The 26289-nt window shown below is 38.4% G+C and overlaps 1 protein-coding gene across 13 annotated transcripts in view; it reads left to right on the top strand.

Annotated features, from left to right (window-relative positions):
• MBNL1 (muscleblind like splicing regulator 1) overlaps positions 1 to 26289 on the top strand; it is a 195347-nt gene that overhangs the window by 86842 nt on the left and 82216 nt on the right. The window lies entirely within an intron of this gene.

Raw genomic sequence — 26289 nt, 5'->3', positions numbered from 1 at the left:
TTTTCAATTCAAGATAATTATGTAAGCAAATTAGTAGGATATTGGTTATATTAGTCAGAGAGTTGCACAGGATGAATTTTGACATTAGTAATAAAGAAACTTCATTGCTACTGTATTTATGTACTAATACATGGTAGTTTCCTTGAGCAAGTTTCTTTATTGGTAAAGTGAATAATCTGAATGAGTTATCTCAATTTTTCTCGCTCTAAAATTTTCTTACTCTAAAATTTTCTTTCCCCAAAGCAAAGGCCATTTTTGACAAAGCCTACTATGTGATTTGAAATGCATATATATCTCTTCCACCTTGTAACCATAACAAGCATATGTGCCAATTAATAGTTTACCTGTGTCTCTCATGAAAAGATTGGAAAAAATAGAAATATTAAGTTTTCCATAGAGATGTGGACCAAATTTTCCTAGAATAATTAATGTTAATAGATATTCCATAAAAAAGGTAGACAATTAAGTTTAGGAATTTACAGTGTAATAATAAAGGCTCTGACAAGTCATGCAGGAAGATACCTCTTTAATTTTATTTTAACTTAAGAACTTTATTTGACCATACCCCACACCCTGACACACACACGCTTTTTGAGGAGTCCTTTTCCACACATGGCACCGCCATCCAGCCAATACCGATTTACTGGGCGCCCACCGTGTTGCCAGGCTAACTAGCTGTAGAGAGACAATTGTGAGCACATCTGTCAAACATTTCTCCCTTGTGATATTAGCAACAGGGGAGCACTGGTTTACAGGATCTGATCTTACTACTTTAGTAAGATACTTTAGGAGCAATATGTTTATTTTTAAAAAGTCAGTACCAATTTTTCTATTTCCACTGAAATTAATCCTTATGTACCATATAATCTGAAGTGCTTTATAAATGAATGGACTCTACCATTTCACATTGGCGACATTTATTTACTCCCTTGTCTTCTTTTCCACATTTTTTTTTGTTTTAGTTTTTGTTGTTTAGATTGTTGAAACTGATTTTCATGAGTGCGATTGAGAACATAGGTCAGAGAAACAAACTGTAATTGATTTTTTATATTTTATTTAAAGTCAGACTGTTACATTTAAAAAAAGTCAGCTTCCGTTTAGTTTCTTCAGTAGGGGATCATTCAGTCTTTCCTTATCCAAACCTATCGTATTGACACTGATTTTGTTTTAAAAAATTTAAGTTTTAGTTCAAACCAACATCTAAACTCAGGCACTGCTTACACAATGAAAGTATTTTTAATGGGAAATTCAGATTCCTCATCCTCTTCCCTTATAAAATCTCAATTCTCTCAAATTTAAACTACTAACTGCCTAGGCAGTACTTTGTATTTTGTAGTATAAGGGTTATTTCATTTTACAAAAATGTCTGACCTTTAGTGACTTACTGGGCATAAGAGAGTTTGCCTGAGCAAGAGCAGCTTTCATTGCACATGCTATTAAGATTGTATATATATACACACACACACAAATATACAATCTTATACAATCTTATACAATCTTAATAAACTTACACAAAGTATATTAACATTGTGTGTGTATATATATATACACACACACACAAATATACAATCTTATACAATCTTATACAATCTTAATAAACTTACACAAAGTATATTAACATTGTGTGTGTATATATATATATACGCGCTTTTCTTTGGAGGTGAGGAATGGAAGTAAGCCTTTCCCAGCACAAGATTATTTGAGCTATTTGACACGAAGTAAAATAGATTATTATTACTTAACTTGGATTTTTTAAAAAAATATAAGTAAATACCTGAAGTCAAGAGTTAGACACACATAACTGCTGTCAGGCAGTAAGAGTTTCTTCTCATTTAATTCTAAAACAAGTGTAAAATACGATGCATGGTTAATTCGCTTCTAGTCTTGAAAAAGTGACAGTTCCTAAATGAACCTGATCATTTTTATTTTGGTATGTATTAGGGATGATTAAATTTCTGACGGAGTTTGTATTTAGTCTCTGACTTGATTTTGTTAACTTATTAAAGCAACATTGTCTTAGAGTCTGTCTCTTGTAGCTGTTTAATATTTAATATTCAGTGGGCTCCTCGAGATGTGTTCCTGAGGGCTTGTGAGCAGCTGAAGAGCTGTGAAGACTGGTTAACAAGCTGTAAGCATCTCCACTGAAAACCTGACATTAGGGAGCCCAGATGCAGGGGAATCTTAGTGAGCAGTTTATCAGTGCGTTAAAACCTGCCCGGTTAATCACACTTTCCCTTCTTCCTCTTCTCTGTTTCCCTTTTTTTCTACCTCTCCCTCTTCTCATCTCTGAACACTTTGTCCACTTGCTTCTTTTTCTTCATATTTTTCTTCTCTTACTCGTTGGATCCCTTCGGTCTCCCTCATCTGATCATAATAGAAAGTGACGTATTTGATAAACATGTGTTGTATTTACTTAAAAAGCAGTTTAAATAATTTCTCAATTTAAAAATCAGCTGGTTTAACCTTCTCTGTCTTTTCGTCTTCTCCTCCAATAATGGACAGCTTTGCCTTTTGCTCTCGGTGGCCTTGTGAATCAGCACCCTGTGACTTGTTATGTTTGTAAATTTCCTTCCCTTGATGTAAATGTTATGATGACAGGATGTAGCGATTCGATGTCCCGTATCAGATTTTAACCTCGGTCCAGCAGGCGCACTGTAATATGTCTCCCTTCCTTTTCTCTCTAGAACTGGGGCTCCATCCTCCCCTCAGCTGTGTTTCTGGCTTTCTCATGGGCGCGAGGATGGCCTGTCCGTGTACTGGGTTGCATTTCCCCACTGCTTCTTGTGTTCTGCCAGGGAATTGGGGTGATTCTTTTCAAGCAGTGCCTGAGCACTGTGCTGGTTCCCCCAGGACCTCGTGCTGTGCGGTCCTGTCTCGACTTTCTCAGCCCTGTCCACTGACAGAGCCTCGGGTTCCTTGATGGCTGCCTCTAAACCCTTGGAGGGCGGGAATATTCCTCCCCTGCTGCTACGATTGAGCCCATGCTGGGTACCATGTTGCTCTCTACACTTGCTTTCAGTTGTTAAGACTCCCCAAGCTTTGGCTGTGGCTGAGCGACCCTGCTGTCGCAACCCTGAAGCTCTCCTGGCCTCCACACTCAGTGGTAGCAGCAGGTCTTGGAATTTCTCCAAGCCCCCAAGACCTGGGAGCAAGAGACTGGCTGTTGACATAGACCTCAGGACTTTCCAAAGCACCAGGAAACCTCTCCCGAAGATGTGTAAAGGTAAGATTCCGATTTCTCCAGGAAGCTGTTCTAGAAGCTAAAAAACCCTACAGCTGTGGATTTAGTGTAGATTAAGAGCTGAAGAGTGTCCTCGGGGAGCTCTGGGTTTGATGATAGAGCCAAAATATGAGTCTTGGATTGGGGACCCTACTTATTAAAAACATGTCTTTTACAAATTTGGTGTGATATTCACATTTTTATTCTACTTTATTTGTATTAAACTTGGCATTGAGTAGATTTTTGAAAATATTTTTTTCTGTTCTTTGAATTGGAGTCTAGGAAGCACTTTTTTTCTTTTTCACAATCTACATTGTGTCTCTAGTCAGAGAAATCTTGAGAATCCAGTCAAAAATAAAATAGAAATTATTTATTTTTCCAAACTCCTGTATTTTATTTACCTCTCTGGTAATGTTTAAAACCAGAAACATTAAATGAATATATCTTCAAATGTTTTAAAGGCAAGTTCTTAAATCCGTAATTAATTCACAAGTGATAGGAAGGGCAGCCCACCTCATGGTACTGCTAGGATGCGTTGTTGTCCTTTCTCAGAAATGACTGCTTAGAGTTCTAAATGGAGCAGGCTGTTTTCTTTTAGGGCTTTTTTTTCAGTATTTTTAAGGGGATTATTCCTCTCCCGTATTTTGGGGGGAAAATCACTCTGTGTGTGTGTAGATAACCTGGGTGAGGAATACCTGTGTGGTAATACCTGTGGGGAGTTGTGTGTGTGGATGTGGCTGGGAGAGAGACTGCAGCATCTGTGAGTGGACGATACAGGGCATCTCTTCAGCAGCGTAGCTTTCCTGGCAGCTGTTTTCGGTGGTACCCGTTCCTCTTTACCCTGCCTCCATTCACAGGCGTTAGTCTGTGAAGTGGTGTTAAGACACCTCTTCTGTATGAGATCTTGGGTGGCCTTACTGTCAATTCGTGTCTTCTTTTTTTTCCTTCTGTTTTCTTTTCAATACAGATTTAGTCTCTTAATTGAGTCCCTGTAGTTGAATCAAGGCTATTAGCTGTCACCTTGAAACCCTTTCATTTCAATAATCAAAAATGTAACTGAGGTTTGAAAAATGAAAAAGAAGAATGTTTACTAATAGCTGTACAAAATGAAAACTAAGATTTATCTTTGCTAATGTTTATTTAGGGTGCTTATTTTTAAAACTAAAAGATGTTCAACAAAGTATTTTATTTATGATTGAAAATATCCAAGTTTTATTCCCTCTAGACTTCAAAGTATATGTGAATAGAATGTCTTTAAGTTTTTTAGTGCTTTAAATTGAGTAATTGATTTCATATGTAGAAACCAGAAAAGGGAAATTTTAATGCTTTGATTCTTAACATTTATAATGACTTTAAAATTTTTGAAAATGTATGGCACAGTCTCAAGCTAGGAGTTTGGGTTATTCTCAAGTTGACCTACAGAGTGCATTTTCCCTTTTTTTAAATCTAGGATTCTTATATTCCTTTGGGACAAAAAATGAAACAGCATATGTGTGTGTATATATATATATTTTTGTGTGTGTACACACATATAATTTTTAAATGATTTAATTAAATATTAAGATAGAGTGATAGATTGAGCTTATTATGGGCATTTATAAAATTACTTTGAAACTTTAAAATTACTTAAAAATATCTTTTAATGGAACATAACAAATTAGTGGTATTCCTTATATTTAATGTTTTGTGGACAAAGTAACTTTACATAAGCAGGACACAATACGGTAATATTTAGAGTTTAGTGATTGCTTTTTTCAGGGATACAGAAAAGGTACATGATATCGTAAAATAGTGTTGCCATACAGATCTTAACAACTATCTGAATAGAAAATCTGTTGAACAGATAGTAGAATGACCCTTTTGCAGGAAGGAAATGGAGGACCGATAATCACAATTTCTTAAGCCCAGAGGCAAGATCAGAATCCAAGTTACTGAACTCTGATCTCGTGCACTTGCCTTTGTGCAGTGCTAGTTATTGTAGTTGCAATACACTTGAGGGGCCGTCTTGTCAATGTCTGCAGAGCAGTGAGTGGATTCTAGGCATTGAAGAGATTTTCTTCAGTATCAAATGTGTTCAGCAGGGCTGATAAGCCTGCGCTCACTTCTGCAATGTAGTCTGATTGAGGCCTTTAGAATTTCTTTTTTATTTCTGCCTTTAGTGTGGCTTTCATTATATTATGATTTTGAAAAGTACAGTGGAAGACCATTAAAATATTTTTGTTTGAAAAGAGTAGAGAATTTCTGGCATGCCATTTATTTCAGTTTATGATCTTGTAAATTTGGCGATTTTCTGAAAATTTAACTTCTTAAAATTGAAAAGATTAGACCTGTGTGCATATATAGGCAGCTCATTTTCTGTTTCTAAGCAAAAATTTTTTTTTTTATAATTTTTTTCCCCCCAAAGCCCCAGTAGATAGTTGTACGTCATAGTTGCACATCCTTCTAGTTGCCGTATGTGGGACGCGGCTTCAGCATGGCCGGAGAAGCGGTGCGTCGGTGCGCGCCCAGGATCCGAACCCGGGCCGCCAGTAGCGGAGCGCACGCACTTAACTGCTAAGCCACGGGGCCAGCCCCTAAGCAAAAGTTTTTAGTTGGCCCCCATGTTTCCAAATATGAAAATTTCAATGTTTCCAAAGTTGAATAATTGCTGAGCTTGCGTCTTTAGAGATATCTGTTTGTGATGTCATAAAAGTGCGAAGAATGCACATTCTCTGTCCTACAATCGTTATATTTGTGTGAACTTATTTGATATATTTATTAATTAAATGCTTTCTGGTTGCCTGACTTAGAATTATTACTTCAAAATCTAAATTTTCCTTGACTTTACTGAGTATCTACCATCATTTAATAGGATCATGTGTAGGCTCCTTTTTTTTTTTTTCCCCTCTGAGGAAGGTTCACCCTGAGGTGACATCTGGGCCAATCTTCCTCTATTTTGTATATGGGTTACCGCCACAGCATGGCCGCCAACAAATGGTGTAGGTCCTCACCCGGGATCCGAACCTGTGAACCCGGGCTGCTGAAGCAGAACACGCCCAACTTAACCACTACACCATGGGGCCGACCTTGGCTCCTTTTTAATGTGATTCTTTGGGAGGTATAGTTGTGATCCAGTCCCCTTGTAGGATGTCCAAGATGAACTCAAGACCCTAGATGAACCTAGGATAAAAAATGTGTACAAAACCAAAAACATAAACTCTGAGTTCTCTTTTTAGGAAGTTCACGTTGAAAAATAGTTGGAGTACTTTTGGAATAGGAATTTATAACGCTTATATCCAAAAAAATATGAAGTACTTATTCACTGAAGGTCTTAGAAGTCTTAGGCTAGTTGTCAAAATAAGGTCTTCATCCCAATCATAATGATCTCTGAGTATTTCTGCAGTCACTCAACTTGTAAAACTCAATTCCCACTGTTTCCTCTTTCCCATCTATTCCTTGTCCCTCCTGGAGAGTCTGAGAGCTGTCCAGACTTGTGGGCTATGAGCAGAATCTTTACAATAGATATTGAGAAATGTCAAATATATGATGTATTTTTTGGTATATTTCCTTTGTTGTAACAAATAGATCAAAGCTCCCAGCCTCATTAGACGTATCCATGTAGGAAAGAAAGAACAGAACAGATCTGCACTTGCTCTGAGCAACTAAAAGAGAGGACAGATCTAGGAATGAGCCCAGATGCTGACATTTTTGATACTTTTAGGGAGGTTTTACACTTCAAAAATAAAATGTTCCTGTTCATTATTTTGTTGTGTGGAAATAAAAGCTTGCTGAATCAGAATTATTCAAAATTAAAAGGATCTCTTTAGTTCATTATAATTTATTGGTCAACTGCTACCTCCAGTCCCATTACAGTAATTATCTCATTTATTCTTCACGAAAACACCTCGAGGTTTGTAGTGTTATTATTTTACTCTTACAGATAAGGAGACTGAGGCTGAGAGAAGTTGAATAACCTGCCCAAGACAGCATAACTGGACACGAGGATTCAAACCCAGGATGTATGGCTCCTGCGTCCATCCTCAGAGATCCTTGTTAGTTGTAACCCCTGACAGTGCGCGCTGGTTCCCAAATTCCGTCCTCGCCTGATCCATGGCTGGCTGCCGTCACGGTGTGTCTGCCCAACCTCCTCCTGCCCCGTCTGGGCTGCCACTCCCTCTCTGCTGTTCGACCTTGGAAAGGTCACTTATCCTCTCCCAGTGGCAGTCCCACCCGCTCTCAAATATGAATAATATTATCTCCTTGTCAAAGTTTTTATGAAGATTTAATTTAATTTAATGAGGCAGTGTATGCCAAGCGCTTAGCACAGTGACGAGTGTATAGAAAGTAGCCAGTAAGTTGTTGATGCTATTATGTAATCGTCTCAAGGTCGGACCCAAGCCTGTCTGACTGGAAAACTAAATGGAAAAGGACACACACAGACACACTTTCCACCAGCACAGCAGCCACAGCGGGAACCACAAAGCAAAAACTCACACTCTCTCTGAACCCTGACACGGCCTGTCACCCCTAACCATACCTTTATGATGAATAAATCACGATGTTGTGTATGCTGATGGGAAAGGTAGCATAGTTCAGCAGTTTAGGGAAAACCCAAGGAGTAAGGCCTCCAAGGATTGGAATTCCAGCCCCGTTGCTTACAAACTGTGTGATATTAGGCAAGTTAGGTAACCTGTCTAGGGTTCTTTATCGATAGTATGTGAAGTAATAATAGTACCTGTTATGTTGGGTGATTGTGGGCAGTAAGTGATATAAATTGAAAAGCAGTAAATGACTTTTATTAATAATTGACAGAGATGTAAACATTTCTTTAAAAATAGAGTATGTTCACGGAATGAAATGCATGGTTCGTGAAAATCAGAAACCCATAGAGTTTTAGAGATGGATAAGTTCTTGGTGATTAGATGAACTTCCATTCTCCAAGAATCTCTATGCTCTCCTTATCAAAGCCATTTTACCTCAGTGGGAGGCCAGTGGAGAAAGGGGGAAAAAGGCTTCAAAGATCAGAGTTGACCCAAATACGGGTGGTTGTACCATCAGGATAGTGGGGAACCTCTCTCCATCTGGGCTGATGTCAATGACTGGCATCTAGGTCACCAGATGATGGGAATAGTCTTGGATAAGCAGATGGTGGGATTCTTGTTCTTGTGTTCTTTCTCCTTTGAAGCAGAACCCAGCTCAGCGGTCAGCCTTGAACCTGGGCAGAGCAGGGACTTCTTGAATTCTTGCTGCTTAAGTGTCTGCCCTCCTTTACTAGATTCTCAACTCCTTGAGGTCAGGGAGGTTTATTTTGCTTATTTGCAATGCCCTGCACAGGGTCTGGGAAATAGTGGGCACTCAATGCATGTCCAATAATTAAATAAAAGAATTTAAGTTACAGAAATGGGACAGAAGAACTCCTTTAAGGAAATCATGCCCACCAAAGGCATTGGAAAACAAGGCTGCAGTGCAGGAAGCGGAGGATGCCCTGGGGCACCCCGGAGTGGGAGGGAGGGGTGCAGGGAGGGGGGCAGGAGTCAGAGGGAAGGGTTGAGGCAGATCCTAGGGGTGGGCCAGGGAGTGAACCTACATGAGGTTTGTACTGACTGGTGTAGGGACCTGGCAGAATTGAAACTGAAACTGTCATTGTAGCCTGATTAATGAATGTAGGAATAGAATATTCCAAATTGTTTATAAAACTTTTCAAGCAGGGGATGTGTTTAAAGAATCAAAAGTTATTGGAATCCATTTATATTTGGTTTTCATATAGTTAAAAATTATATTTCTGGCATTAAAAACTCAATTGTGGTGCTAGAGACGAGGAAAAATGTATCTGTAAATATGTCATTGATGTATAGACCCTTATATAAAGAAGTTATCAAAATATGATTTTTAATATGTAATGTCATAAAATTATAATTTGTAACATACAAACAAGAAGAGCTTATGTGGGAAGTCAGAGCATAGTTCTAAAAGCTGAAATATTGGTGCAGGATGGTTGGTAAAACTTTGAGTTTTTTTTAATTATAAGTCTTACTGCTCTTTTGATGTGTATTCGCCAAAATAAGATGACAGCCTCTTTCAATCAAAGTCTATCGTAAAAACATAAAACATACTAAAAAGAACAAAGAAAATTCACTATGCTTGGTGTCAACCCTAACAGTTTATGTTGATACTTAAATTGCCATAATGGTGTTTTTAGGTAATCCAGGGAGGTGCTGGGCCAGACATGTCAGCGCCCTGTATCCAAACCCGTGGTGTTGTGTGCTGGCTCCTGGAGGACGGTTGTTGAGAAATTTCAACCGAGATTTAGAATCAAACCAAGTGTTTCCATGAGCACGTGTGTCTCCTTAATTTGAAAAAGGCCATATGTTGCAGTAGTGCTTCTGTTATGTTAAGATAGTTGGAACTTTCCAGAGTATTTCAAGAACAAATTCTTAAATCAAGTCTAAGTTATTACACATTTTTAAAATGTTGCTTTGAAAAACACACGTGGATGTGAAAGTAAACAAAAAATTGAGTCTGAAAATGGAAAAATCATCACTAAGTGTATCTTTGTAGAAAGGAGGGTCCCGTGTGCATCCATTTTCAAATGTGCCTGTGAACTTGCCCTCTCACTCTGCCCCGTTGCTCTTCTGATTCTCTCTGTAAACACAAGCATGCCTAGGGATGGAAAGATACACACACGCATAAACACACACACACACACACACACAAGCTTTTGCTTTTCCCTTAGGAGACTTACACTAGAACAGGAGCTGCGTGATGTGCTCTCTCTCTAATTCCCTTCAGTCATTTGCACCTGTGGCTGTGCATCCCTGAGTTGTATGTGGGTCTAGCATCCTCTGTGTGTGTGGGAACACTCTGTAGTGCTGGGTTTTTTCCTGTTGCTTATTTCCTAATGGCTGCTTTTAGTTTATTTTGGCAGTTCATCATGAGAGTTTTAATTAGGTAGTAACTGTGAGATATAGTGGAGCAGCGTATACTAACTAACAGAAGCTAAACTCATGGTAAAATCCTTCATGCATGCGGTAACTTAGGCAGCTGAGGACCAGCCCTTCTCCAGCCCTCACCCCGGACGTGTTCTTGGCAGTTTAATCTGTTCTGTTTCCCCCTTTTAAAAACCTGAGAGGCAGTGGTACGAGTAAAATCAGTGGGATCTCTCCCTGAGGAGAATTTGGTCATTGGAAATAAAGTGGCAATGCCAAGAGAGAAGACAGTGTAAATAAAGTGAGTGGTGTTTGGTGCCATCCCCACTCTTGATTTCCTACCTGGCAGTTGCCCTTTGATGTGTGAATTTTTTAAAGAGTCTTGAAATTAAAAAAAATAGTTTGCTGCATAGAACAAGCCAAACAAATATTAAAAAATACTATTTTTATTTAGATGGACAGCTATAAACCGCTATGTATGTAAATATGTGTGTGTGTAATACATTAGACATGATTTGCAGAGACTACTACCTCACCATTTCTAAGTAGAATTGCAAATGTACTAGCACAGCTTGGTGGTCCAGAGTGTCTGCTGTGGAGCCAGGTAGTGTGGGCTCAGACCCCAGCTCCCCACCCACTGCTGTTTGTGCTTCCTTGGGTGAGTTCTTAGACCTCTCTGAACTTCAGATAGCTAATCTTTATCATGGGGATAACAGTAGAACTATAGTACTGTTTTGAAGATTAAATAAATTAATAATCCATTAATGTATTTATAAATTCATAAATAATTTGATTATTAATAAACCGTAAATAAAATAATTAATGAATAAATCATAAATTAAATAGACCACTGAGAGCAGTGCCTGGCACACCCTAGGTATTCAGGAGGCTGTTATTATTTTCTTGCTGCTCCTTTTGTTTTATGCTTTGCTTCTCACGGAAGTGGTTAGGTAGCCTCCTGTTTTATGAGGTGGGGCTGATGGGAACTGACAGGCTTAGAAAAAGGTAAAATTGAAAGTCAGGGTGGTTTCTAGCCAAGAGGTCAAATGTCAGAGGTCAAATTCATGTAGTAGGATGGGGTCCAAAACTTACAAAAACTTATGGATGATTGAGGGGAGGGAGCTAAGTTTAAAACAGATGATCTGAAGTCGTGTCCTGGGCGGGACGTTTGTAGTGGCGCCCCTTTGGAAAACTTAGGGAATCTTCCTCACATGATCCACATCAGTTCTGCATTTCAATGTCTTATGTTGGAAGTGTCTACCAATATCTGTTTAAACTATTTTTTCCTTATTTTAAAAAAATATTCATACCTTTCACAAAAATAGGCCAGATTCATTATTTTTAAAAACTTAAAATGTTTTTCTTCTTTTCTTATTGATTTTCTCTATATTGTCCCATCATTTTTCTGAGAAGAGTTTATTTTACAGGGATTAACCTCAGCATCATTATTTTACAGAATAAACCTGAAGGCCATCAGACTGACGCCATACAGGATAACCACATTTTCCTGGGATAATTCCCATTTCAGTTTTTCTCTAAGACCTTGTATTACTCTTTTGAAGTTAGGAAAATATGGTCCTGCAGTTATGTTTTACAAGTTTGTGAGGGCCGTTTAAAGCCCCTTCATCATCTATAACAACAAGCAGAGGTTGCCCAAAAGGAAAGTACTGAGCACCTCCAATTAAAAACACTGAAATAACAGCGGTTTCAGGGCTGTTTTGGTAATTGCTGACCCTGGGCTGGAGACCTCTCACATCCTGGTCATCGCGATGGCTGTGGTGCCCTCGTCCTAGGCCCCACACCAAGTCCCTCGATAAAATCACTTTGATTTAAGAAAATACGTAATCTATATTGTATTTTCAAAGCCCAGGATGGAGGGATCCAGCTTATACTTTCTTTTATGTAATTATAATTTTGGAACTGTGTTGACATATTTTCAAACGAACATTTGATAAACTTTCCTATAACAAAGAATACCTAACTGTGCTATATTAACATTGCTGCATGGAAATAGAGGCCTCTGAAAAGGACATCTCAACTCAGGGGAAAGTTTGATGGTAGGTTCATTATAGAACCAAAATTATTTTTAAACATCTTTGCTGGGTTGAAAAGTAACAGATTGAAAAAATAAAGTTAATTATTTTAAAAATACTAATTGAATCGACACTTTATTTTCAGTACCAGAACCTCATACTGAGTTAAAATTATTGTTTAATTATTTTTAAGCTATAATTTTCCATTTCAAAAATTCATGTTTGTCTTCAATTAGACCATTTTTCTACCTGTAACTCAAATATGCCAATTCTTATGGAATCAGATCAGTTTCTATTTATGGTTTGCAATGTTTTTTGCATTTTTTATGGAAGTCAGGAGCTTTATAACAAAGAAGACTAAAGATCAGGTAAGAAGATTGTGGACGAAGCTCCGGCCTTCAACTCAGTTATTTAGTTTCTTCGGACAGGTCTCCATTTAACCACCATGATACTCTGTGCGGCATATGTCGTTGTAAGCATACCCACCATTTTGCCTCCTGGACCAAGTGAAATCTGGCAGAGAGAATGCACAGCATAGCCTCTTTGTCAGGTGGACTTCACCTTGTTTGGGAAGTAATTCATTTATCTGAAAAGCAATAGAAATGCAAGTTTAAAAGTGTAAATCTTTTCCTGAATCCTCCCCACTAATGACACACTTGTATGTTGCTCTCATGAACACTAAAATTGAAAGTATAATTATTGTTTTTATAATATAATTGATAGTATAAATTTTAATCTATTTAGAAGTATGGGGGGGGGGGGAAAGAGTCCAAACTCTTCTTTTCCTCAAGATAAGGCATGAGTTATAAAAGTCAAGATCATGTTTAAGATTTATTCTATAATTTTGAGACTGATTTTTGTTGCCTGAAAGAATTTCACAAGAGAGAAAGTGAATATCGTGGGAAGAAAGATAAGGTACAGAAAACAAGCATCCGCCCCTAAGGAGAAAATGTATTTTTAACAAACACTAGAGAACATAGAGTTTGCTGTATCCACAAAGTATATTATTTCCTCAAGCAGCTGGATAAGCCAACATGTGTTTATTGAAAAAAATGAGTGTGTGTGAGTGAAAATCAACGTGTTGATTGAGTGCATGACTGAATGGACAAACTTAGTGATAGCACATTCTTCCTCCTGTTTATTATTTTTAGGAAATAACACTTATTTTAAAGTATTACAAAGAATTCATTGGAAAAAATTTGGTGAAATGCCTCATGTTCTCTTGTAGTAACAGCCAGTAGTTACAGTAGGATGAGAACCTGTTGGGTTATAAGATATTGTTTATGTAGGTTGAATTACCCTATATTTATAGAGCTTCGGGGAATCTGTAGATGAGAAAACACAAGTCATAAGCAAGGGGCAGTTAGGACTAGTCTAAAAATAAACATTGGCCCATGAAATCACATCCTAGATAAAATAGAGGGAAATGGATTAAGAAAATTACGGTGGTTTAGAAAAATTTATTGTGTTTGTCTATCCCTATTTTCATTTAATTTTGATGGTAATTGTTATTAAAGGAATACCATGCACTACATATTTTTAAACATTTAGGCAGCAGCAGCAACACCCATAAATATATTGAATGTCTTTGCTGTGGACAAAAAGCACTGGGCTTGAGACTATCATGGTGGGTTTTTAACTGTTGGAGAAAACGGTTGAGGAAACAGGTTAAATATCACTATGCAATTAAGGCTTTTTGGAAATCTTGGGACATTATGGAGAACATAATAAACCTTACTGTGGCCTGGGAACAAGTAGAGTGGTTGCAGAAATAAACTGAGGTGGGTCTTTGAAGAGAAAGGAAGAGTGTGTACTGAGAGAGAAGCCAGATCCCGTCGGCTAAGTCCTGGCTGTCTTGCACTCTCCTGGGGCTCACTCCCCGGGAAGGGACCCCTGGTGCTCAGGAGAGTCCTGTGTAAACACTCTCTGTAGACATTTGAAAATGCTTGAGTAACAGTTCTGCAGGGGTTACTATGTAATTATTTCTAGCTGCTGCATTTATTTATCTTGGTACCAATTTACAGAGCTAGTTTTTGACTTTTGTTACCTACAGCATCATGTTTCATAGTTCAAAAAAGCACATAACATTTAAGAAAAATGCAAACATCAGTGGCTTTATTCAGTTAATAGAACAACTGGAAACTTATTTCTTACTATTTTGTAAATCAATAGCTGAATGTAACATTATATCCATGTTAAAAAATAAGAAAAAGAAAAAGTATGGAAACTTGGACTTCTGAATGAACAGCTTATCAAAACACTAGCTTTTGATTTTATCATCTGAGCTTTACTGTAGAAAGTTTTTACCATTTCTACAAAGCCTAAAGGAAATCACTGAACTAGAAAAGCTGAATATCATTTCTGATTAATCCATTAGTCATCTTGATAATAGGAAATTATTTAGTTCCTATTTTTTTGTAATAGTCCATCTTGAACAATAAAATCACATAGCCCACTCAAAGATATTTCGGGAAAATTGATGTGATGCTTTCAAAAAAATTAATACTTACAAAGTGGGCACAGTAGATGTTTTGCATTATGCTATTGTTTTCTCATTCATTTGTCAACATGTAGCTGGGAAAGTTAGCTGAAAATGACCTTGAGGTTTACAGTTTGGATAATTAGGGATGGAGCATTGCATTTGCCAAGATAAGAAATATAGGTGTTAGAATTGATGTGTTCTCTTTCTTTTTAGGGGCAATAAGCAGAGATTGAGTAACCGATTTGGTTGGGGATTGAATTTGCAGAAAAAGCATCTCAGAGTCGTTCACATAGAACGGACAGTGCTGTGTTATATTCAGAGAGAATGTACAGTAAGAAGAAGGATATAAAGACAAATCTCAGTGCATCTCTATAATCAGCAGTCAGAAAGGAGAAAAATCAAAGGAAGTGACAGAGAACAAGCAGATTAATAAATAGAAGGAAAAGGAGAATGGGGCATTATCAAGAAAGGCAAAAGAGAAAAGAAGGAAGTAGTTGATGGTGCCAGATGCTACCGAGAAGACCAGAAGTGAGACAAGGACACCGACTGTGGCAGTTAAAAGGACACTAGTGACCTTGGAGAAGGGAAAGTAGTTGAGTAGAATTGGGAGGGAGGAGCTAGGGTCCTTGTTGCAAACCTGATTCTAAGAAGATGAGTCACTGGTAAGTTGGAAGATATGTATGAAGACTCAACAAGTTTGGACAACTCTGTAAAGAAATTCAGTAATAAAGGAAGAGAAGTGGGTGTCAGCTGGAAAATTCAGCAGAGGAGAAGATTGTTGTAGAAAGAGAGGAGGCTGTATTTTCCATTAAAGGAAGGTACAGGAATCAGTGGAGAGGAGCAGAAGGAAGATTCCTTAAAGTAAGGATAATGGAGGATACTATAAAGCAGGCAAGTTGAGAAGGGGTCAAAAGCATGGGTAGAGAGGTTGTCCTTAGAAAGGAAGATGAACCAAACACTTCCTGGGAGTCAGATTGAAGAAGGTGCTCAGCCAAGGAGAGTGCTCTCCCTGAGGTCACCTCCCCTGTACCTTCAGTTGCATCTTGTTGGTCATCTGGGTGGCTCACTGCCTTGTGTTCACATTCCTTTGTGTATTGCTTTTTAAATCCTTTAGTTGAGCTTTGCTTGCCTTATGTTCCCACCTTGACTGTATATTTTGTGAGGGCAGGGAGCGTGTTGTACCCATGTATACGCTGCTTAAGAAGCTCCCTTCTCATGTGATTCCCAAATGTATTTCAGTCACCTCAGAAGCCAGTGCCATCAGGGGAGGGGTTTTGCAGCCCGGCCTATCCATCATAGCGCAAGGCTGAAGGCTAATTAGCTACCTGTGTAAACCTCAATAGCTCTTTCTAAAACAAAACTTCAATTTCAAAGGAATGGGACAAGTTATTGTATCAGACGTTTTTTCACCCCTGGTTAAGAAAGTCACAACATAACAAAACATAGCTTAGATCTCCGAAGTGGATACTTTCAAAGCCAGATAAAAATTTTAACCATAATTCATTGCAGAAAGTGGAAACATTTTACTAAAAAAGAAAATAATTATGAGAAGACAAAACTTTGTGAAGTAAATGGTTGGTAAACACTATGGTTTGTGCTACTGTTTATACCAACCAAATAAGATTGGGTTCTGTCCTTAACTTTTGTCTGATCCACACTCTAGGCACAAATCCCTCGATTAGAATAGTTGAATTATATTTTCTGATTCTTTCTTAGCACAAATAATTCTAAGCGAAAGTTAGAAATGAAAGGCTGTCCTTGCCTCCCATTTAGAAAACCCATAGTAAATATATTTCTATTTGTTTATAGTAAGTATGTTACTATTTGTTTCATGGTTGCCACTAATCCACTTTCTTTACTTTAATATATCTCAATGAGTGAAATGTGGCCAAAGACAACTTTCATATATCCATTTTCATGTTTTTATTACTATTATTATCCAAAATCATTTAGAACACTGATTGATTATGGCTATTGTGCAGTTGCACAAACATCTTATTTTCTTCTGGAAGCGCCCAGGGAGGCATGAGAAGGTCCTTTAATTACACTGGAATTTTAAAGTGAAGCATAGTGTTGCCCTGGCCCACCCTCTAGGTCCCCTCGAACCACTCTCCAGTCTAGGCTCTCCTCTCTAGCCTCCCAGGAGTTTTTTGCACCCATCTCACTGTCTCACATTCGTGCCTTCTCCTCATTCTGTCTTCTCATAAAAGCCTCCCCGCTATTTTCTTAATTAACGACAACCTGTCCTTCTGGACTCAATACCAGTGACATTTCCTCTGGGGAGCCTCCCTTGGCTATGGGAGATGTGGTTCCTGTTGTTGCTGTTTACTGATTGAATCCTCTGGGATGCAGCAGGGACTGTGACCCTAGCTCTGTCTCTCTAGTGCTAGCACCGTTGTGTAGATGCTCCTTTAGTGTTGCTTGAGTGACAGCATGCACAAATAGCTGTTTTGTTTTGGACATGAAGCTGGGTTTTGTCCTTATTTGTTAGGGAGGTGCATGGACATAAACTTTGTGGATTATGTGGCGCATTATTAAGTAAACTAGTTTAAGTCTAGTTCATAATGAATAGTTTACAAAAGTATAGAAATAATGCTTGCAGAAACACCCCCTTTTTGTTATTAATGCATAGACAGATTTAAACTATGTCTGATGTATGTTTTTTTCTTTAATTTGAAGGTGTCAGGATAGGATGTGATTATTAACAAAAAAACACCCCAATTTTAGTGGCTTATCCCAGCAAAGATTTATTTCTTGCTCTTGTAAAGTCAGTGGTGCGCTCCTTCATCCAGCAACTCAGGGCTCTCAGTTTGGTCCCTTTTCCTCCAGCGTGTGTCTTGCGAGGTAGTTGAAGCTACGGCAGAGAAAGATGGGGGAAGAATGTTGGCTTCTAATCGTCTCTTCTCAGAAGTTAAACCACCATTTATGCTCAGGGTCCCTGGGCTCAACAGAGCCTGGAAAAGGTGGCTTTTTCGGGTGCTTACACGGAGAAACAGTGCAGAGAAATTGACCAAGCCGCTATGGGTTTTGCTTTGTTTCTTATGTTCTGATTTTTTGGGGAGGCAAGATGGGCCAGGTAGATGGATAAGAGGTAGATGCCCCTGAGTGAATTCAAGTGTAAAACATTAATTCCACAGCTGTTAATTGAGTCCTTGTTATATCTCATGTGTATTAATTCCTGAAGAAGAGTCTATCCCAATAGATCCTAATCTTTTTGGCTTCTGGTCCATTTTGAGAATCTGACTGAAGTTATGAAAAACAGTACACATCAGCACTTAACTCTAAAATCTGGCAGGCAAATTCCCGGGTTTATGAAATCTCTGCAGCCCAGCCATCGAAGCCCTCTCAGTGTTAGGAGTACCTGGTCTAGGCTGTGTAGATAGGTGACGTATCGGAGAACGTGAGAAATCAGTAAGAACATAAGTTTTACCTGTCTTAAGGTGAACACTAGGAACTTTTCAAAATTAAAACTTAGCCCCCCAATTTGTATGGAAGAGGTAATTTGGTTGCTCCCTAGATAAGGACTCATTCAAGGAGAGATGTGGACAATAGACAAAATTGTTGATAAAAGTCTAATTGAGAGTCAGCTCGAGGAATGCACAGTAGCTTTTAGTCTCTTTTGGGCTCTCTTGCTGGTCTGTTCTAGATGAGGCTTTAATGATAAGTGGATTAAATTTTTCATTATTTTTTGTGGTTGCATTGCAGAGAATCAGTGCTTTGCTGTTAAAATATATACTTGAGTCTCAGGATCATATGGATTAATGAAAGGACTCTAAGAGATTTCCGCAGCTTAATTCTATACTCACGGTCCCTTCATTCTTTAAAATTATAAAGCAGATCTCTTAAATTACAGCTTTATATTCTCAATTACTTCACTCCAATTTTACATTTTTTACGTATGAGAAATGAGCGTCTGCCCCAAAACCCTTCATTTAGAGAGTAAAACAGGGCATGTGTACACTGTGTAAGAAAAGTTCATATCAAGTCGACGTGTATTTCATCATGGCTTTAGAATTATTTCTTTTCAGAAATAAATACTTCCTATTTATATCCATTTGACAGATGAGAAAATTGAGATTCAGAGTGTTTACATGATTCTCCCTAAGTCTTTGCTCCTATAGAAATTTTTATCTGTCATTTCAGCTGTTTTATCAGTAGATTTTAATTATTTCATCAAAAGTCTGCTCTGCTCACCAGACATGGGACATACAGAAAGGCATAAGTTCTCTATTATTTATTGGGTTCCTCTGGAGCCTGGCACTTGTTTGGTGCTCAATACATGTTTATTGAGTGAAGGAGTGAGCCAGTAACTGAATGAAAGTATTAAAAAAAACACAAAAGAATGCCGCCCAATCCTTGCCCGAGTGTCTGAAAGGCAAAGTCGCGTCATGGTTTGGTACTGGGACATCACAGCCAGGCTTCCTCAGTTCACATACTGGCTCGGCGTTGTGCGCCGTCAGGGAGCTTGGCGATAGCATTGCCTGCTTTATAGGGATGATGTGAGGACTAAATGAATGTGTCTGTGCAAGGGCCTGGAGCAGTGCCTATGTCCGGTTTAATTTTGCTTTACAAATTTAAACCCCAAGGATGATGTAATTAGGACATAAATATTTAAATTTTTGACTAAAATAAGAATTAGAGAGAGTGTATAATTTGACATTGATTGAATAAAAGGAAGCAAATTATTTTAAACTTTGGCTTATTACTATGCATTTGATAATCCTGGAAATTGAGACTAAATTCACATTTTAGTTGTAGCATAAAATATTTAAGTGCACCTTATTTAAGATATTATGAAGTTCAGAAACACTTAAGTTTTATGAGATTATAGAATTAGCCTTTTCTTCTAGGTTTTATTTTCTTTCATTGTCAAATGAGCAATCAGTTAGAAAAATGCCATCAGTAATTAGTTAGCAGAGGATGCAATACTGCCAGGCTAACTCTGTTATTAGATATAGTCTAAAATTTAGACGAATATACTGAATGTAAGTTTTCACCTATTGTATTAAAGAATATATATTTCAAAACCAATTTAATATGCAAATTATCCACTAACTGTGACTTTGTTTCCGAGAATTATTTAATCAGTTTCCAGCCGATTGCAGTATTCTGATAGATTTCGTCAAAAGGACAGAGTGGAGAAGCAGCACAAGATATCAGGTACCTTTGCGGAGTGTTGGCTGGAGTCACCCCAGATCAGAGGGAGTCACCAAGCTTGCTCCTTCCCAGTGGGGCCTCTTGCCCTAGGGAACTGATGAATAACAGCAGCAGGAGGGGCCCTGCAGCCTACAAAGCAGGAAGAACAGAGCCTGCGGCCTTGTTTTTTTTTTTAATGTATACAAAGTTGCTTCTGGCCTCAATTCCATGACACTTTGTTTCTCGTGGGAAGAAGCAAGAATTCCAGAATGGTGTGAAGTGGAAGGACTTTCTGCTTTCCTTTGAGTTGTGTACCTTGTAATCTAGCACCGCAGAACAGCATGAGTTGGTGATAATCATGAGGCAGCATCAGTTTTCACAGTTTTATGAAACTGTTTTCTTTTTCATTAAAATGTGTGCTAAGAAAGACAACAGTCTCCTTGACTTATGTTTTATTATGCTCAGATGCAATTTTTATGGTCTCAAACTAAAATAAGCGATATCCCAGCACACTTTTTATATCTAAAGACTGACGAAAGAGTTTACTTCTCTGTTCTTTTCTGAGATTGATTAGACTTAGTGTCCTTCTCAGTTTTTTTTGTGCCACCAACAGCATTAAACTGTTGTGAGTTAAGCCTGTTGCCCTTTATAAAAGATCTTGACCAGTATCTGCTCCTTAAAAGAAACAACTGAATCCTAAAATGTGCATCGAGGCAAGGGAGAAGTCCAGGTTTACCTGACAGGACGCCCTGAAGAGGGGTCCTGGCTTTAGATAGTACACAGACACCTCTCCCCTTTTTCTGTAATTCTTAAGGATCAGAAGTTCAACTGTTCGTGATTTCTGGTCTAGGAGCATGGAGCCCTCTAACAGGGCATACGTCTTCAAGTGTATGCTACCTGGAAAATTGAAGTTAATTATGTGGAATAAAATGTTACTATACCCTCAGAACATTAACTTTATTATAGAAATGATTTTCTTTTCAGCTTTTAAAATTATAAAAATACAGTTATTTTTGTGCTGTATCCCAAAGAGGCCTGTGTATGTGTATATCATGTGTGTGTACCTGTGTGTGTGTGTGTGTGTATACATTCTTACGGTTCCCCCAATAGATGTTAAGGCAGAGTCATGCATTTCCCCTATGATATCGCCATGCTGATAATCCCGTATGTAGTGTGTCCTGTGGTAGGGAGATAGCCAAGGACTGGGAAGACCTGTTTCTAGCCCCGAATTCACCGTCTATTACTGATGTGACTTTTGGGCTTCACTTTCCACATTTTCCAAGCAGAGATCATGCAGTCCTGAATTACAAAGTGTGCCTCGTCATCTCTCCAGGCTTCTGGGAGAATGTGATTGCTGAGAGCCCAGTACAGTACTTTGCCCATAGAGGCCCTCAGGAATGGTAGCTATGGTTAGTGATATTACCAGCTGTCCTTGAAAGTGATACAAGGAAGGAGGCCAGTCAATTTTCAGAAGCCCTGATTGTAGTCAAGACCACTGCTACTCATTAATTATATGATCCTTGGCCAGACATTTCACATCTCAGAGCTGGTTTCCTTACCTCTAAAATAAGGTAGTAGCATCTGCCTTGATGACTTCAAATGACTGTTGTGAGGATTATAGGAAACAACAACGTGTCCTCTAAACGTAAACAGCGGTGATTTTTGCGTGCTATCTTTGGTACTAGGTTCCCTTCCCTGAGAAAGGAGCCTTGCAAGAGCAGGGAAGTCACCCAGAAAGTACGTGTGGGAGATGCTTAAAGACTACTTTTGTTTGAGTAATGTGATAATGAGGGTTCTGAGAGAATGTGTGGTGTTTTTTTTGGGGGGGGCGGGGTGGGACAGGAAAAGGGATATGTGGAAAACAGTGTTAGAGAAATTGAATCTCAAATGCTGTCCTTCATTTTGCCAGCTTATTCTTGCTTCTTTATGTTACTACTGCCATAGGATCCTGGTTATAGACTGACATACGAATGAATGAGCGATGTTACTGATTAGGGAGATCTAAGCTTCAATGAGATAACATTAAATGATCAAAGCAATGAGATGCAGCGAGTTAGAAATAGGGTTGGCCCGTATCATGGGCTGTCAGCATGTCAGGATATGGATGGTGGCCGAGGAACGGAGAGAACTCATATTGAATTTAGACCTACGGGGGTCCACAGGGTCCATGGAGCAGAAAACACTTGAGAAGTTAAAAACAAAGATTGAGGTGTGTTTGTGTGTGTGTGTGTAAATGAAGGAATGAGTATTTTTGTAGGCTATAGTTAAGAAAAAAAGGGATTTGTTAGCTTTAGAATATTCAATTTCATATGTCACATCAATGAGGATACTTTTGGCATCCCATGAAGAGTCAAAAAGTGTATAAAGGAAGAATTATTAAACTTAAAAAACAAATTGTGATTCAAGGAGCTTTAAAGTTATGTACAAATTTATTCACTACCTATAAGTATGTCATTATCTTTGATTACTGATATATTTTATTAAAGCTACTTTTCATTTATTCGTATCTAAACACAGATGTGTTGATGAAGATAGTAAGTGTGATGTTCAATCACTGGCTTCTTAAGAATTGTATAAGCCTGATTTATGAAAAAAAAGACAAGTGATTAAAGAGGAGTAAAGTAGAGTTGAAAATTACCTTTTGGGATTTAAGTGACTTGTTAGAAAAAAAGATAGAAAAGATGGCAAAAGCTATTTGAAAAAAAAAATCTCATTCACTTTTAAATATCCAAGTTCAATTAGTTTTCTTCTTAAATAGGTATCTTTCCTTTGCTGTTAGGAATGAAGAGAATGAATTGAGATATCCAAGTGATAGCATTCTTTTTTCCTTCTATTCATATGTATAGAACAGATCTTGCTTCTTTTCTGATTATGGATTGCATTAGAAAGCACTTGTTTAGCTGTCCTTTTCATCAAGGGAATTGAATGACCCATGTCAGTTAATCTCTGAATTATAAAAGGTATCCTCTGGTTTTTAAATTAATGCGTACATATGTTATAGGAAGATATCAGTTGCTTAAAAGAACATTAACAAATATCTTGTATTTGTTAATTTCTCTTAAAGGGAGAACAATTTGACTTTTTCAGAAACTATGTTTAGTACTTATGAACAAAGGCAGTGATTCCCCTGGAAGTTAGAACCTTACATCCCCAGCATGACACAATTTAAACTTGGCCGTCTCTTCTTCATTTGGCTTCACCTGCATGTATAAGTGACAAATGGTTTTTGCTTCCTTCTTAGTTGATTATCAGGAACAATATATATATTCTGAACTAGTCACTTGGGCAACAGGAATTTCAGATCATTTGATTTACAAGAGGAATCCAAATTGATTTTCTTGCTAATAGATTGCTGAACTAAATTTCAAAAGTTTTCCTCAGGTCTCCTGTAACTTTTGTTTAAAGTATTATTCTGCCAAATTTTTCAGTTATTATTTACCATGAGATGCTCAGTTGGTTTCTGGCTGTCTAGACGGGATGGATCCAATGATATGCTGATAAATGTTTAACTACCTGCTCTCTGAGAGGAATAAAAGACCGCCCTGGATTTGTCATGTTTGCTGATTTCCATGGTAGAAATCAGCTGATTTGAAGCTACCAATATGAGGTCACTAAATGTAGAGTTGTGAAGAGATGCACACGGTTGGCTGATGCCAGCCCGTACAAGCAGGCCCCAGCACACCCCTGGAGGGGTCGGCATTACAGCATCCTTGAATTTCCATTCTAGGATTTGAGGGAGGTACGAAGTGAAAGATGAAGGATGGCTCTGGATAGCTCTACTGGTATTAGTGAAGGTGATTCTGCAAGTGAGCAGAGCTCTGTGCTCCAGGCCCCTTCTATTCAAATAGCAAGTTTCTCCGTGACTCATGGTGAGTCAAAAAGCTAGAAGAGGGTTCAGACATGAAGTAAATCATCCCTGTTCACAGTGCCTACCTTTGCTTCGTTTGCAGTCAGACCAGACTCACGCTGTAAAACTCAAAGCAGAATAATACCCAGAGCATATTCCCAAGAGAGATTTAGAAAATTATAATCTTATTGCCTCTTGAAAACATTGGCCTTTTTCCTCTTTGTTCAGCTTCTCCCAGGATACCTGCTTGTCAAGTTTTCAGAAGATTCTTTTGGCTTTGTCATGGCAACCAGCACCTTGGCCAGGGCCCTAATGATTGTCAAATGTTTAATTATCTCTAGTTTCCAGTATGCTTATTCTGTCGCTTTTTTAGTGTCTTTACCCTAACCCTTCTTGAATAGCTTCTTGGCCTGCATGTTCATCAGATTAGTGTTCCATTGCTACTCCCCTCGTCCAGGACAGCTTCCACATTTGTGTGAAGCAAAGGCAGCCCCCATGTTGTACGTACCATAACAAAACATTAACCAAAGCCCCCTACCTGTATCCCAAACCCTGGGGGTTCGGATTAGTGATAGCTGAAGATTATGCACCCGTCCAGTAATTATCTGTGGTAATAGTAATACAAATTTTAACTTTTTATAGTTGATAGAATCCAAGGTAAACAAACCCTTCCCTGCTTGTACCGTGTGGATCATCCACTCGTCCTGCCATCGCCCTCCCTTCTCCCTTTCCTTGTCCCTGTCTCTCCTTCAAGAGTCGTCTCAGGAGTCTCCCTTTCTACGCAGTCTTCTTTAATTAGCCTCCTCTGCTCCCAGACCTAATTAGGGGCTCCTCTCTTGTGCTTCTGCTTGGGGCTCCCACAGCACTCTGTTGGCTCTTCTGGAAGTACTTGGACATTTATTACAATTCCTGGTATTTTCCTTGCAAACTTTTATTTGGAAAAATTTCAAACCCGACAAAAATTGCAATACTCGTGTCGAAAATACCCATAGACCATTCAGGTATATTTGCCAAGTAGATTTATGTATTCATACACATTTGTTTTGAATCCAGAAGGCAATAAATTGTACGTATCCACTCCTTTTGTGTGATCCTTACTGAGATCCTCCTGTCCTTGAATTAATTATACTCAATAATTTTTGACAGTTTATTTCTTGATTTGTTCATTCATCAAATATTTATTGAACAGCTACTGTGTAGCAGACACTGAAGCTCAACCTTGAAGGTTTCAGTGAGTAGATGGCTTGACTGTAGAATATGTGTATAATTGAACATGGTTAGATCATAAGGAGAGGATGTTACCCTTGTAAGTGGAGAAAGGAACCCGTATACCCAGATCTATGAAGGTACCATCATTCATCGATTCAGTCATTCCGTCACCGACATCTATGGTCTATTCTGTACCAGGCATTGCCAGGGACTCTGAGTGTTCTCAGATGAGGCTTCTTACCTTTAAAGAATTCAGTCTCCCATAAGAGACAGAGATCTTCAGAGAATGCAGTGGAATGTGCTCACTGATGGAGGTCCCCAGGGTACTATAGAAATAGGAGACGGGGCTGGGCACATTTCCTGAGTAGTTCCAGTGATGCTTGGGTAGTTATTGACGCATAAGGATAAGGAGTAAACTAGGCAGATAAAAAGAGAGAGAACATTTGGGACTGAAGCATCAGTATATTTCAAGTCAAAGAAGCATGAAAAAAATGTGGTATGTTCTGGGAACTGATAGCAGTTTGGTGTAATTGCCAAGGGGCAGTTATGAGACAAGTGCCAGGTCATGAGGCACTTTGTGAGTTCCACTGAAGAGTTGACTCTTTGCTTAAAAGGTGTGGAGAACCATAGGATGAATGATTCACGTGGGATAGTGATGGATACCAGACTTGTGTTTTAGTAAACTTATCCTGAAAAAGATTGTGAAAGGGATAGATCTTAATATTTTTAATTTGGAGAGACTAAATATTGCTGTAATAGGAGCTAACTCAAAGAGTGAAGGTGATTCAATGGCAGAGTTAAGTAATTATTGTGTGTTTAATAAATTAACCAAATTGTTAATGCCTCGACTAATGTCTCTTGCCCAAGAACCAATTTTATTTTCTTTCAGACATTTTTCTCCTAAGATAGATGACATCTAAAATAAAAACAATGTATCGCTCACAGCAAGGTTAGTATTTCTGCAGCTAATATTGCTGTCTGAAATAAAAAGAGAGAAAGAAGAAAGGAAGAGTTGCTATAATTAGACACCTGGCTTTGCAGGGTACTGGATGTCATTTAAAGCATTTTATTTCTTGCTGCAAAACTCTTTCTGTTGAGTAAATGAGTAAGAATTAATCAATGAAAACACGACAGTGATTCTGGAGATTTTATAATTGATGTAATGTTTTTGTTTATCGGACCAATTAAGCCTGATTGACTTGCAGATTGCAGCAGCTCTGACAAAGCACCCATTGCTCACATTTCCATTCTCGGTGCGCACTGCAGTGTGGATCCCCTGGCAGCAGGCAGGATCACCGGGTGTCAGGATTGTGTCAGAGATAGCATTAATAGGGGTCACTGGTGCAGATGTTTAAGGTCTATAGAGTCAAAATACTTACCTAGCTGTATTAGTTTAAAATATCACATTGTGTGTGTTTTAAACTCCTACCAACGATCAGATAGATCAGATACTTACT

The sequence above is a fragment of the Ceratotherium simum genome, chromosome 5, assembly GCF_057802395.1.
Source record: "Ceratotherium simum simum isolate JZ-2026a chromosome 5, ASM5780239v1, whole genome shotgun sequence".
Classification (NCBI taxonomy): domain Eukaryota; kingdom Metazoa; phylum Chordata; class Mammalia; order Perissodactyla; family Rhinocerotidae; genus Ceratotherium; species Ceratotherium simum.
The sequence above is the reverse complement of the archived record's forward strand: the minus strand, read 5'-3'. Positions and strand labels throughout refer to the sequence as shown.